The sequence below is a fragment of the Schistocerca gregaria genome, chromosome 7, assembly GCF_023897955.1.
Source record: "Schistocerca gregaria isolate iqSchGreg1 chromosome 7, iqSchGreg1.2, whole genome shotgun sequence".
Classification (NCBI taxonomy): Eukaryota; Metazoa; Arthropoda; class Insecta; order Orthoptera; family Acrididae; genus Schistocerca; species Schistocerca gregaria.
Window position 1 is genome coordinate 9,016,978 of NC_064926.1, and position 15,644 is coordinate 9,032,621.

Here is a 15,644-nt window from a genome sequence, read left to right on the forward strand (position 1 = left end):
TCTTTCCCTGGAAGACCAGTAGTAGTTTCCGATGCACATCTGTGGGCATTCTGTTATGTGTGGACTATAAAAGTGTTGATGAAACACAGAAACTGCATCGGGATTGAATACAACAGTCACCATGTGAACTTTCCTCCATGGGAGTAATGTCTCAAACAGTCTACGCTTTGACCGTTCCCTGCAAGACCAGTAGTAGTTTCTGATGCACATCTTGAGGCATTCTGTAATCTGTGACCCTTAAAAATGTGTATATGAAACACAGAAATTGCATCGGGATTGAATACAACAGTCACCATGTGAACTTTCCTCCATGGGAGTAATGTCTCAAACAGTCTACGCTTTGATCGTTCCCTGCAAGACCAGTAGTAGTTTCTGATGCACATCTGGAGGCATTCTGTAATCTGTGACCCTTAAAAATGTGTATATGAAACACAGAAATTGCATCGGGATTGAATCCAACAGTCAACATGCGCACTTCCCTCCATGGTAGTAATGTCTCAAACAGTTTACGCTTTGATCGTTCCCTGGAAGACCAGTAGTAGTTTCCGATGCACATCTGTGGGCATTCTGTAATGTGTGGACAAACATAGTGTTGATGAAACACAGAAACTGCATCGGGATTGAATACAACAGTCACCATGCGCACTTTCCTCCATGGGAGTAATGCCTCGAACGGTTTACGCTTTGATCGTTCACTGGAAGACCAGTAGCAGTTTCCGATGCACATCTGGGGGCATTCTGTAATCTGTGGACCTTCAACGTGTTGATGAAACACAGAAATTGAATCGGGATTGAATACAACTGTCACCATGCGCACTTTCCTCCATGAGAGTAATGTCTCAAACAGTCTACGCTTAGATCTTTCCCTGGAAGACCAGTAGTAGTTTCCGATGCACATCTTCTGACATTCTGTAATGTGTGGACTATCAGAGTGTTGATGAAACACAGAAATTGCATCAGGATTGAATACAACAGTCACCATGCGCACTTTCCTCCATGGGAGTAATGTCTCAAACATTTTACGCTTTGATCGTTCCCTGGAATACCTGTAGTAGTTTCCGATGCACATCTGGAGGCATTCTGTAATCTGTGGACTGTCAGAGTTTGATGAAACACAGAAATTGCATCGGGATTGAATACAACAGTCACCATGCGCACTTTCCTCCATGTGAGTAATGTCTCAAACAGTCTACGCTTTGATCGTTCCCTGCAAGACCAGTAGTAGTTTCCGATGCACATCTGGAGGCATTCTGTAATCTGTGGACTATCAGAGTGTTGATGAATCACAGAAATTGTATCGGGGTTGAATACATAAGTCACCATGTGCACTTTCCTCAATGGGAGTAATATCTCAAACAGTTTACGCTTTGATCGTTCCCTGGAAGACCAGTAGTAGTTTCCGTTGCTCATCTGGGAGCATTCTGTAATGTGTGGACTATCAGAGAGTTGATGAAACACAGAAATTGCACCAGGATTGAATACAACAGTCACCATGCGCACTTTCATCCATGGGAGTAATGTCACAAACAGTCTACGCTTTGATCGTTCCCTGGAAGGCCAGTAGTAGTTTCCGAGGCACATCTGGAGGCATTCTGTAATCTGTGGGCTATCAGAGTGTTGATGAAACACAGAAATTCCATCGGGATTGAATACAACAGTCACCATGCGCACTTTCCTTCATGGGAGTAATATCTCAAACAGTCTACGCTTTGATCGTTCCCTGCAAGACCAGTAGTAGTTTCCGATGCACATCTGGAGGCATTCTGTAATCTGTGAACCTTCAAAGTGTTGATGAAACACAGGAATTGCATCGGGATTGAATACAACAGTCATCATGCGCAATTTCCTCCATGGGAGTAATGTCTCAAAATGTTTACGCTTTGATCGTTCCCTGGAAGACCAGTAGCAGTTTCCGACGCACATCTGGGGCCGTTCTGTAATGTGTGGACTATCAGAGTGTTGATGAAACTAAGAAATTGCTTCAGGCTTGAATACAACAGTCACCATGCGCACTTTCCTCCATGGGAATAATGTCACATATAGTCTACGATTTGATCGTTCCCTGGAAGACCAGTAGTAGTTTCCCAGGCACATCTGTAGGCATTCTGAAATCTGTGGACTATCAGAGTATTGATGAAACACAGAAACTGCATCGGGATTGAATACAACAGACACCATGCGCACTTTCCTCCATGGGAGTAATGTCACAAACAGTCTACGATATGATCGTTCCCTGGAAGGCCAGTAGTAGTTTCCGAGGGTCATCTGGAGGCATTCTGTAATCTGTGGACCTTCAACGTGTTGATGAAACACAGAAATTGAATCGGGATTGAATACAACTGTCACCATGCGCACTTTCCTCCATGAGAGTAATGTCTCAAACAGTCTACGCTTAGATCTTTCCCTGGAAGACCAGTAGTAGTTTCCGATGCACATCTTCTGACATTCTGTAATGTGTGGACTATCAGAGTGTTGATGAAACACAGAAATTGCATCAGGATTGAATACAACAGTCACCATGCGCACTTTCCTCCATGGGAGTAATGTCTCAAACATTTTACGCTTTGATCGTTCCCTGGAATACCTGTAGTAGTTTCCGATGCACATCTGGAGGCATTCTGTAATCTGTGGACTGTCAGAGTTTGATGAAACACAGAAATTGCATCGGGATTGAATACAACAGTCACCATGCGCACTTTCCTCCATGGGAGTAATGTCTCGAACAGTCTACGCTTTGATCGTTCCCTGCAAGACCAGTAGTAGTTTCCGATGCACATCTGGAGGCATTCTGTAATCTGTGGACTATCAGAGTGTTGATGAATCACAGAAATTGTATCGGGGTTGAATACATAAGTCACCATGTGCACTTTCCTCAATGGGAGTAATATCTCAAACAGTTTACGCTTTGATCGTTCCCTGGAAGACCAGTAGTAGTTTCCGTTGCTCATCTGGGAGCATTCTGTAATGTGTGGACTATCAGAGAGTTGATGAAACACAGAAATTGCACCAGGATTGAATACAACAGTCACCATGCGCACTTTCATCCATGGGAGTAATGTCACAAACAGTCTACGCTTTGATCGTTCCCTGGAAGGCCAGTAGTAGTTTCCGAGGCACATCTGGAGGCATTCTGTAATCTGTGGGCTATCAGAGTGTTGATGAAACACAGAAATTCCATCGGGATTGAATACAACAGTCACCATGCGCACTTTCCTTCATGGGAGTAATATCTCAAACAGTCTACGCTTTGATCGTTCCCTGCAAGACCAGTAGTAGTTTCCGATGCACATCTGGAGGCATTCTGTAATCTGTGAACCTTCAAAGTGTTGATGAAACACAGGAATTGCATCGGGATTGAATACAACAGTCATCATGCGCAATTTCCTCCATGGGAGTAATGTCTCAAAATGTTTACGCTTTGATCGTTCCCTGGAAGACCAGTAGCAGTTTCCGACGCACATCTGGGGCCGTTCTGTAATGTGTGGACTATCAGAGTGTTGATGAAACTAAGAAATTGCTTCAGGCTTGAATACAACAGTCACCATGCGCACTTTCCTCCATGGGAATAATGTCACATATAGTCTACGATTTGATCGTTCCCTGGAAGACCAGTAGTAGTTTCCCAGGCACATCTGTAGGCATTCTGAAATCTGTGGACTATCAGAGTATTGATGAAACACAGAAACTGCATCGGGATTGAATACAACAGACACCATGCGCACTTTCCTCCATGGGAGTAATGTCACAAACAGTCTACGATATGATCGTTCCCTGGAAGGCCAGTAGTAGTTTCCGAGGGTCATCTGGAGGCATTCTGTAATCTGTGGACTATCAGAGTGTTGATGAAACACAGAAATTGCATCGGGGTTGAATACAACAGTCACCATGCGCACTTTCTCCCTGGGAGTAATGTCTCAAACAGTTTACGCTTTGATCTTTCCCTGGAAGACCAGTAGTAGTTCCCGATGCACATCTGTGGGCATTCTGTTATGTGTGGACTATAAAAGTGTTGATGAAACACAGAAACTGCATCGGGAATGAATACAACAGTCACCATGTGAACTTTCCTCCATGGAAGTAATGTCTCAAACAGTCTACACTTTGATCGTTCCCTGCAAGACCAGTAGTAGTTTCTGATGCACATCTGGAGGCATTCTGTAATCTGTGACCCTTAAAATGTGTATATGAAACACAGAAATTGCATCGGGATTGAATACAACAGTCACAATGCGCACATTCCTCCATGTGAGTAATGTCTCAAACAGTCTACGTTTTTATCGTTCCCTGCAAGACCAGTAGTAGTTTCCGTCGCACGTCTGGAGGCATTCTGTAATCTGTGGACCTTCAAAGTGTTGATGAAACACAGAAATTGCATCGGGATTGAATACAACAGTCACTATGCGCACTTTCCTCCATGGGAGTAATGTCTCAAACAGTCTACGCTTTTATCGTTCCCTGGATGACCAGTAGTAGTTTCCGATGCACATCTGGAGGCATTCTGTAATCTGTGGACTATCAGAGTGTTGATGAAACACAGAAATTGCATCGGGGTCGAATACAACAGTAACCATGCACACTTTCCTCCATGGGAGTAATGTCTCAAACAGTTTACGCTTTGATCGTTCCCTGGAAGACCAGTAGTAGTTTCCGATGACATCTGTGGGCATTCTGTAATCTGTGGACTAACAGAGTGTTGATGAAACACAGAAATTGCATCGGGATTGGGTACAACAGTCACCATGCGCACTTTCCTCCATGGGAGTAATGTCTCAAACAGTTTACGATTTGATCGTTCCCTGGAAGATCAGTAGTAGTTTCCGATGCACATCTGGGGACATTCTGTAATGTGTGGACTATAAGAGTGTTGATGAATCACAGAAATTGCATCAGCATTGAATCCAACAGTCACCATGCGCACTTCCCTCCATGGGAGTAATGTCTAAACAGTTTACGATTTGATCGTTCCCTGGAAGACCAGTAGTAGTTTCCGATGCACATGTGTGGGCATTCTGTAATGTGTGGACTATCAGAGCGTTGATGAAACACAGAAACTGCATCGGGATTGAATACAACAGACACCATGCGCACTTTCCTCCATGGGAGTAATGTCACAAACAGTCTACGATATGATCGTTCCCTGGAAGGCCAGTAGCAGTTTCCGAGGGTCATCTGGAGGCATTCTGTAATCTGTGGACTATCAGAGTGTTGATGAAACACAGAAATTGCATCGGGGTTGAATACAACAGTCACCATGCGCACTTTCTCCCTGGGAGTAATGTCTCAAACAGTTTACGATTTGATCTTTCCCTGGAAGACCAGTAGTAGTTTCCGATGCACATCTGTGGGCATTCTGTTATGTGTGGACTATAAAAGTGTTGATGAAACACAGAAACTGCATCGGGATTGAATACAACAGTCACCATGTGAACTTTCCTCCATGGGAGTAATGTCTCAAACAGTCTACACTTTGATCGTTCCCTGCAAGACCAGTAGTAGTTTCTGATGCACATCAGGAGGCATTCTGTAATCTGTGACCCTTAAAAATGTGTATATGAAACACAGATATTGCATCGGGATTGAATACAACAGTCACCCTGCGCACTTTCCTCCATGTGAGTAATGTCTCAAACAGTCTACGCTTTTATCGTTCCCTGCAAGACCAGTAGTAGTTTCCGACGCACGTCTGGAGGCATTCTGTAATCTGTGGACCTTCAAAGTGTTGATGAAACACAGAAATTGCATCGGGATTGAATACAACAGTCACTACGCGCACTTTCCTCCATGGGAGTAATGTCTCAAACAGTCTACGCTTTTATCGTTCCCTGGATGACCAGTAGTAGTTTCCGATGCACATCTGGAGGCATTCTGTAATCTGTGGACTATCAGAGTGTAGATGAAACACAGAAATTGCATCGGGGTCGAATACAACAGTCACCATGCACACTTTCCTCCATGGGAGTAATGTCTCAAACAGTTTACGCTTTGATCGTTCCCTGGAAGACCAGTAGTAGTTTCCGATGACATCTGTGGGCATTCTGTAATCTGTGGACTAACAGAGTGTTGATGAAACACAGAAATTGCATCGGGATTGAATACAACAGTCACCATGCGCACTTTCCTTCATGGGAGTAATATCTCAAACAGTCTACGCTTTGATCGTTCCCTGCAAGACCAGTAGTAGTTTCCGATGCACATCTGGAGGCATTCTGTAATCTGTGAACCTTCAAAGTGTTGATGAAACACAGGAATTGCATCGGGATTGAATACAACAGTCATCATGCGCAATTTCCTCCATGGGAGTAATGTCTCAAAATGTTTACGCTTTGATCGTTCCCTGGAAGACCAGTAGCAGTTTCCGACGCACATCTGGGGCCTTTCTGTAATGTGTGGACTATCAGAGTGTTGATGAAACTAAGAAATTGCTTCAGGCTTGAATACAACAGTCACCATACGCACTTTCCTCCATGGGAATAATGTCACAAATAGTCTACGATTTGATCGTTCCCTGGAAGGCCAGTAGTAGTTTCCCAGGCACATCTGTAGGCATTCTGAAATCTGTGGACTATCAGAGTATTGATGAAACACAGAAATAGCATCAGGGTTGAATACAACAGTCACCATGCGCACTTTCCTCCATGGGAGTAATGTCTCAAACAGTTATGATTTGATCGGTCCCTGGAAGACCAGTAGTAGTTTCCAATGCACATCTGGGGACATTCTGTAATGTGTGGACTATCAGAGTGTTGATGAATCACAGAAATTGCATCAGCATTGAATCCAACAGTCAGCATGCGCACTTCCCTCCACGGGAGTAATGTCTCAAACAGTTTACGCTTTGATCGTTCCCTGGAAGACCAGTAGTAGTTTCCGATGCACATCTGTGGGCATTCTGTAAGGTGTGGACTATCAGAGCGTTGATGAAACACAGAAACTGCATCGGGATTGAATACAACAGACACCATGCGCACTTTCCTCCATGGGAGTAATGTCACAAACAGTCTACGATATGATCGTTCCCTGGAAGGCCAGTAGTAGTTTCCGAGGGTCATCTGGAGGCATTCTGTAATCTGTGGACTATCAGAGTGTTGATGAAACACAGAAATTGCATCGGGGTTGAATACAACAGTCACCATGCGCACTTTCTCCCTGGGTGTAATGTCTCAAACAGTTTACGCTTTGATCTTTCCCTGGAAGACCAGTAGTAGTTTCCGATGCACATCTGTGGGCATTCTGTTATGTGTGGACTATAAAAGTGTTGATGAAACACAGAAACTGAATCGGGATTGAATACAACAGTCACCATGTAAACTTTCCTCCATGGAAGTAATGTCTCAAACAGTCTACACTTTTATCGTTCCCTGCAAGACCAGTAGTAGTTTCTGATGCACATCTGGACACATTCTGTAATCTGTGACCCTTAAAATGTGTATATGAAACACAGAAATTGCATCGGGATTGAATACAACAGTCACAATGCGCAATTTCCTCCATGTGAGTAATGTCTCAAACAGTCTACGTTTTTATCGTTCCCTGCAAGACCAGTAGTAGTTTCCGACGCACGTCTGGAGGCAATCTGTAATCTGTGGACCTTCAAAGTGTTGATGAAACACAGAAATTGCATCGGGATTGAATACAACAGTCACTATGCGCACTTTCCTCCATGGGAGTAATGTCTCAAACAGTCTACGCTTTTATCGTTCCCTGGATGACCAGTAGTAGTTTCCGATGCACATCTGGAGGCATTCTGTAATCTGTGGACTATCAGAGTGTTGATGAAACACAGAAATTGCATCGGGGTCGAATACAACAGTCACCATGCACACTTTCCTCCATGGGAGTAATGTCTCAAACAGTTTACGCTTTGATCGTTCCCTGGAAGACCAGTAGTAGTTTCCGATGACATCTGTGGGCATTCTGTAATCTGTGGACTAACAGAGTGTTGATGAAACACAGAAATTGCATCGGGATTGAATACAACAGTCACCATGCGCACATTCCTCCATGGGAGTAATGTCTCAAACAGTTTACGCTTTGATCGTTCCCTGGAAGATCAGTAGTAGTTTCCGATGCACATCTGGGGACATTCTGTAATGTGTGGACTATCAGAGTGTTGATGAATCACAGAAATTGCATCAGCATTGAATCCAACAGTCACCATGCGCACTTCCCTCCATGGGAGTAATGTCTCAAACAGTTTACGCTTTGATCGTTCCCTGGAAGACCAGTAGTAGTTTCCGATGCACATGTGTGGGCATTCTGTAATGTGTGGACTATCAGAGCGTTGATGAAACACAGAAACTGCATCGGGATTGAATACAACAGACACCATGCACACTTTCCTCCATGGGAGTAATGTCACAAACAGTCTACGATATGATCGTTCCCTGGAAGGCCAGTAGTAGTTTCCGAGGGTCATCTGGAGGCATTCTGTAATCTGTGGACTATCAGAGTGTTGATGAAACACAGAAATTGCATCGGGGTTGAATACAACAGTCACCATGCGCACTTTCTCCCTGGGAGTAATGTCTCAAACAGTTTACGATTTGATCTTTCCCTGGAAGACCAGTAGTAGTTTCCGATGCACATCTGTGGGCATTCTGTTATGTGTGGACTATAAAAGTGTTGATGAAACACAGAAACTGCATCGGGATTGAATACAACAGTCACCATGTGAACTTTCCTCCATGGGAGTAATGTCTCAAACAGTCTACACTTTGATCGTTCCCTGCAAGACCAGTAGTAGTTTCTGATGCACATCAGGAGGCATTCTGTAATCTGTGACCCTTAAAAATGTGTATATGAAACACAGAAATTGCATCGGGATTGAATACAACAGTCACCATGCGCACTTTCCTCCATGTGAGTAATGTCTCAAACAGTCTACGTTTTTATCGTTCCCTGCAAGACCAGTAGTAGTTTCCGACGCACGTCTGGAGGCATTCTGTAATCTGTGGACCTTCAAAGTGTTGATGAAACACAGAAATTGCATCGGGATTGAATACAACAGTCAATATGCGCACTTTACTCCATGGTAGTAATGTCTCAAACAGTCTACGCTTTTATCGTTCCCTGGATGACCAGTAGTAGCTTCCGATGCACATCTGGAGGCATTCTGTAATCTGTGGACTATCGGAGTGTTGATGAAACACAGAAATTGCATCGGGGTCGAATACAACAGTCACCATGCACACTTTCCTCCATGGGAGTAATGTCTCAAACAGTTTACGCTTTGATCGTTCCCTGGAAGACCAGTAGTAGTTTCCGATGACATCTGTGGGCATTCTGTAATCTGTGGACTAACAGAGTGTTGATGAAACACAGAAAATGCATCGGGATTGAATACAACAGTCACCTTGCGCACTTTCCTCCATGGGAGTAATGTCTCAAACAGTTTACGCTTTGATCGTTCCCTGGAAGATCAGTAGTAGTTTCCGATGCACATCTGGGGACATTCTGTAATGTGCGGACTATCAGAGTGTTGATGAATCACAGAAATGGCATCAGCATTGAATCCAACAGTCACCATGCGCACTTCCCTCCATGGGAGTAATGTCTCAAACAGTTTACGCTTTGATCGTTCCCTGGAAGACAAGTAGTAGTTTCCGATGCACATCTGGTATCATTCTGTAATCTGCGTACTATCAGAGTGTTGATGAAACACAGAAATTGCATCGGGATTGAATACAACTGTCACCATGCGCACTTTCCTCTGTGGGAGTAATGTCTCAAACAGTCTACGCTTTAATCGTTCCCTGCAAGACCAATAGTAGTTTCCGATGCACATCTGGAGGCATTCTGTAATCTGTGGACCTTCAAAGTGTTGATGAAACACACAAACTAGCTCATGATTAAATATAACCACCATCATGCGCATTTCCCACCATGGAAGTAATGTCTCAAACAGTCTACGCTTTGATGGTTCCCTGAAAGACCAGTAGTAGTTTCAGATGCACATCTGGAGGCATTCTGTAATCTGTAAACTATCAGAGTGTTGTTCAAACGCAGAAATTGCATCGGGATTGAATTCATCAGTCACCATGCGCAATTTCCTCCATGGGAGTAATGTCACAAAACGTTTACGCTTTGATCGTTCCCTGGAAGACCAGTAGTAGTTTCCGATGCACATCTGTGGGCATTCTGTAATGTGTGGACTATCAGAGTGTTGATGAAACACAGAAACTGCATCGTGATTGAATACAACAGTCACCATGCGCACTTTCCTCCAGGGGAGTAATGCCTCGAACGGTTTACGCTTTGATCGTTCCCTGGAAGACCAGTAGTAGTTTCGGATGCACATCTGGGGGCATTCTGTAATCTGTGGACCTTCAAAGTGTTGATGAAACACAGAAATTGAATCGGGATTGAATACAACAGTCACCATGTGCACTTTCCCTCATTGGAGTAATGTCACAAACAGTCTACTCTTTGATCGTTCCCTGGAAGACCAGTAGTAGTTTCCGATGCACATCTGTGGGCATTCTGTAATGTGTGGACTATCAGAGCGTTGATGAAACACAGAAACTGCATCGGGGTTGAATACAACAGTCACCATGCGCACTTTCCTCCATGGGAGTAATGTCTCAAACAGTTTACGATTTGATCGTTCCCTGGAAGACCAGTAGTAGTTTCCGATGCACATCTATGGGCATTCTGTAATGTGTAAACTATCAGAGTGTTGATGAAACACAGAAACTGCATGGGGATGGAATACAACAGACACCATGCGCACTTTCCTCCATGGTTGTAATGTCTCAAACAGTCTACGCTTTGATCGTTCCCTGCAAGACCAGTAGTAGTTTCCGATGCACGTCTGGAGGCATTCTGTAATCTGTAGACCTTCAAAGTGTTGATGAAACACAGAAATTGCATCGGGATTGAATACAACAGTCACTATGCGCACTTTCCTCCATGGGAGCAATGTCTCAAACAGTCTACGCTTTTATCGTTCCCTGGAAGACCAGTAGTAGTTTCCGATGCACATCTGGAGGCATTCTGTCATCTGTGGGCTATCAGAGTGTTGATGAAACACAGAAATTGCATCGGGATTGAATACAACAGTCACCATGTGCACTTTCCTACATGGGAGTAAGGCCTCGAACGGTTTACGCTTTGATCGTTGCCTGGAAGACCAGTAGTAGTTTCCGTTGCTCATCAGGGAGCATTCTGTAATGTGTGGACTATCAGAGTGTTGATGAAACACAGAAATTGCATCAGGATTGAATACAACAGTCACCATGCGCACTTTCCCTCATGGGAGTAATGTCACAAACAGTCTACTCTTTGATCGTTCCCTGGAAGGCCAGTAGTAGTTTCCGAGGCACATCTGGAGGCATTCTGTAATCTGTGGACTATCAGAGTGTTGATGAAACACAGAAAATGCATCAGAATTGAATACAACAGTCACCATGCGCACTTTCCTCCATGGGAGTAATGCCTCGAACGGTTTACGCTTTGATCGTTCCCTGGAAGCCCAGTAGTAGTTTCCGATGCACATCTGGGGGCATTCTGTAATCTGTGGACCTTCAAAGTGTTGATGAAACAGAGAAAGTGAATCGGGATTGAATACAACAGTCACCATGCGCACTTTCCTAGATGGGAGTAATGTCTCAAACAGTCTACGCTTTGATCGTTTCCTGCAAGACCAGTAGTAGTTTCCGATGCACATCTGGAGGCATTCTGTAATCTGTGGACCTTCAAAGTGTTGATGTAACACAGGAATTGCATCGGGATTGAATACAACAGACACCATGCGTAATTACCTCCATGGGAGTAATGTCTCAAAATGTTTACGATTTGATCGTTCCCTGGAAGACCAGTAGCAGCTTCCGATGACATCTGTGGGCATTCTGTAATCTGTGGACTATCAGAGTGTTGATGAAACACAGAAACTGCATCGGGATTGAATACTACAGACACCATGCGCACTTTCCTCCATGGTTGTAATGTATTAAACAGTCTACGCTTTATCGTTCCCGTCAAAACCAGTAGTAGTTTCCGATGCACATCTTCTGACATTTTGTAATGTGTGGAATATCAGAGTGTTGATGAAACACAGATATTGCATCAGAATTGAAAACAACAGTCACCATGCGCACTTTCCTCCATGGGAGTAATGTCTCAAACAGTTTACGCTTTGAACGTTCCTTGGAAGACCAGTAGTAGTTTCCGATGCACATCTGTGGGCATTCTGTAATCTGTGGACTATCAGAGTGTTGATGAAACACAGAAATTGCATCGGGATTGAATACAACAGTCACCATGCGCACTTTCCTCTATGGGAGTAATGTCTCAAACAGTCTACGCTTTGATCGTTCCCTGCAAGACCAGTAGTAGTTTCCGATGCACATCTGGAGGCATTCTGTAATCTGTGGACTATCAGATTGTTGATGAAACGCAGACATTGCATCGGGATTGAATACAACAGTCACCATGTGCACTTTCCTCCATGGGAGTAATGTCTCAAAGAATTTACGCTTTGATCGTTCCCTGGAAGACCAGTAGTAGTTTCCGTTGCTCATCTGGGAGCATTCTGTAATGTGTGGACTATCAGAGTGTTGATGAAACACAGATATTGCATCAGGATTGAATACAACAGTCACCATGCGCACTTTCCTTCATGGGAGTAATGTCTCAAACAGTCTACGCTTTGATCGTTCCCTGGAAGACCAGTAGTAGTTTCCGATGCACATCTGTGGGCATTCTGTAATCTGTGGACTATCAGAGTGTTGACGAAACACAGAATTTGCATCGGAATTGAATTTAACAATCACCATGCTCACTTTCCATCATGGGAGTAATGTCTCAAACAGTCTACGGTTTGATGGTTCCCTGGAAGACCAGTAGTTATTTCCGATGAACATCTGGGTTCATTCTGTCATGAGTTGACTATCAGAGTATTGTTGAAACACAAACATTGCATCGGGTTTGAATACAACAGTCACCATGCGCAATTTTCCTAAATGGGAGTAATGTCTCAAAGAGTCTACGCTTTGATCGTTCCCTGGAAGACCAGTAGTAGTTTCCGATGCACATCTGTGGTCATTCTGTAATGTGTGGACTATCAGAGTGTTGATGAAACACAGAAACTGCATCGGGATTGAATACAACAGTCACCATGCGCACTTTCCTCCATGGTTGTAATGTCTCAAACAGTATACGCTTTGATCGTTCCCTGGAAGACCAGTAGTAGTTTCGGATGCACATCTGGGGGCATTCTATAATCTGTGGACCTTCAAAGTGTTGATGAAATACAGAAATTGAATTGGGATTGAATACAACAGTCACCATGCGCACTTTCCTCCATGGGAGTAATGTCTCAAACAGTCTACGCTTTGATCTTTACCTGGAAGACCAGTAGTAGTTTCCGATGCACATCTTCTGACATTCTGTAATGTGTGGACTACCAGAGTGTTGATGAAACACAGAAATTGCATCAGGATTGAATACAACAGTCACCATGCGCACTTTCCTCCACGGGAGTAATGTCTCAAACAGTTTACGATTTTATCGTTACCTGGAAGACCAGTAGTAGCTTTCGATGCACATCTGTGGGCATTCTGTAATCTGTGGACTATCAGAGTGTAAATGAAACTCAGAAATTGCATCGGGATTGAATACAACAGTCGCCATGTGCTCTTTCTTCAATGGGAGTAATGTCTCAGACAGTCTACGCATTGATCGATCCCTGCAAGACCAGTAGTAGTTTCCGACGCACATCTGGGGCCATTTTGTAATGTGTGGACTATTAGAGTGTTGATGAAACACAGAAATTGCTTCAGGATTGAATACAACAGTCACCATGCGCACTTTCCTCCATGGGAGTAATGTCACAAACAGTCTACGATTTGATCGTACCCTGGAAGGCCAGTAGTAGTTTCCGAGGCTCATCTGCAGGCATTCTGTAATCTGTGGACTATCAGAGTGTTGATGAAACACAGAAATTGCATCGGGGTTGAATACAACAGTCACCATGCGCACTTTCTCCCTGGGAGTAATGTCTCAAACAGTTTACGCTTTGATCGTTCCCTGGAAGACCAGTAGTAGTTTCCGATGCACATCTGTGGGCATTCTGTAATGTGTGGACTATAAAAGTGTTGATGAAACACAGAAACTGCATCGGGATTGAATACAACAGTCACCATGCGAACTTTCCTCCATGGGAGAAATGTCTCAAACAGTCTACGCTTTGATCGTTCCCTGCAAGACCAGTAGTAGTTTCCGATGCACATCTGGAGGCATTCTGTAATCTGTGGACCTTCAAAGTGTTGATGAAACACAGAAATTGCATCGGGATTTAATACAACAGTCACCATGCGCACTTTCCTCAATGGGAGTAATGTCTCAAAGAGTCTACGCTTTTATCGTTGCCTGGAAGACCAGTAGTAGTTTCCGATGCACATCTGGAGGCATTCTGTAATCTGTGGACTATCAGAGTGTTGATGAAACACAGAAATTGCATCGGGATTGAATACAACAGTCACCATGTGCACTTTCCTCCATGGGGGTAAAGCCTCGAACGATTTACGCTTTTATCGTTCCCTGGAAGACCTGTAGTAGTTTCCGACGCACATCTGGGGACATTCTGTAATGTGTGGACTATCAGAGTGTTGATGAAACACAGAAATAGCATCAGGATTGAATCCAACAGTCACCATGCGCACCTCCCTCCATGAGAGTAATGTCTCAAACAGTTTACGCTTTGATCGTTCCCTGGAAGACCAGTAGTAGTTTCCAATGCACATCTGTGGGCATTCTGTAATGTGTGGACTATCAGAGTAATGATGAAACACAGAAATTGCATCGGGATTGAATATACAAAAGTCACCATGCGCACTTTCCTCCATGGGAGTAATGTCTCAAACAGTCTACGATTTGATCTTTCCCTGGAAGCCCAGTAGTAGTTTCCGATGCACATCTTCTGACATTTTGTAATGTGTGGAATATCAGAGTGTTGATGAAACACAGATATTGCATCAGAATTGAAAACAACAGTCACCATGCGCACTTTCCTCCACGGGAGTAATGTCTCAAACAGTTTACGCTTTGAACGTTCCTTGGAAGACCAGTAGTAGTTTCCGATGCACATCTGTGGGCATTCTGTAATCTGTGGACTATCAGAGTGTTGATGAAACACAGAAATTGCATCGGGATTGAATACAACAGTCACCATGCGCACTTTCCTCAATGGGAGTAATGTCTCAAACAGTCTACGCTTTGATCGTTCCCTGCAAGACCAGTAGTAGTTTCCGATGCACATCTGGAGGCATTCTGTAATCTGTGGACTATCAGAGTGTTGATGAAACACAGAAATTGCATCGGGATTGAATACAACAGTCACCATGTGCACTTTCCTCCATGGGGGTAATGTCTCAAAGAGTTTACGCTTTGATCGTTCCCTGGAAGACCAGTAGTAGTTTCCGTTGCTCATCTGGGAGCATTCTGTAATGTGTGGACTATCAGAGTGTTGATGAAACACAGAAATTGCATCAGGATTGAATACAACAGTCACCATGCGCACTCTCCTTCATGGGAGTAATGTCTCAAACAGTCTACGCTTTGAACGTTCCTTGGAAGACCAGTAGTAGTTTCCGATGCACATCTATGGTCATTCTGTAATGTGTGGACTATCAGAGTGTCGATGAAAC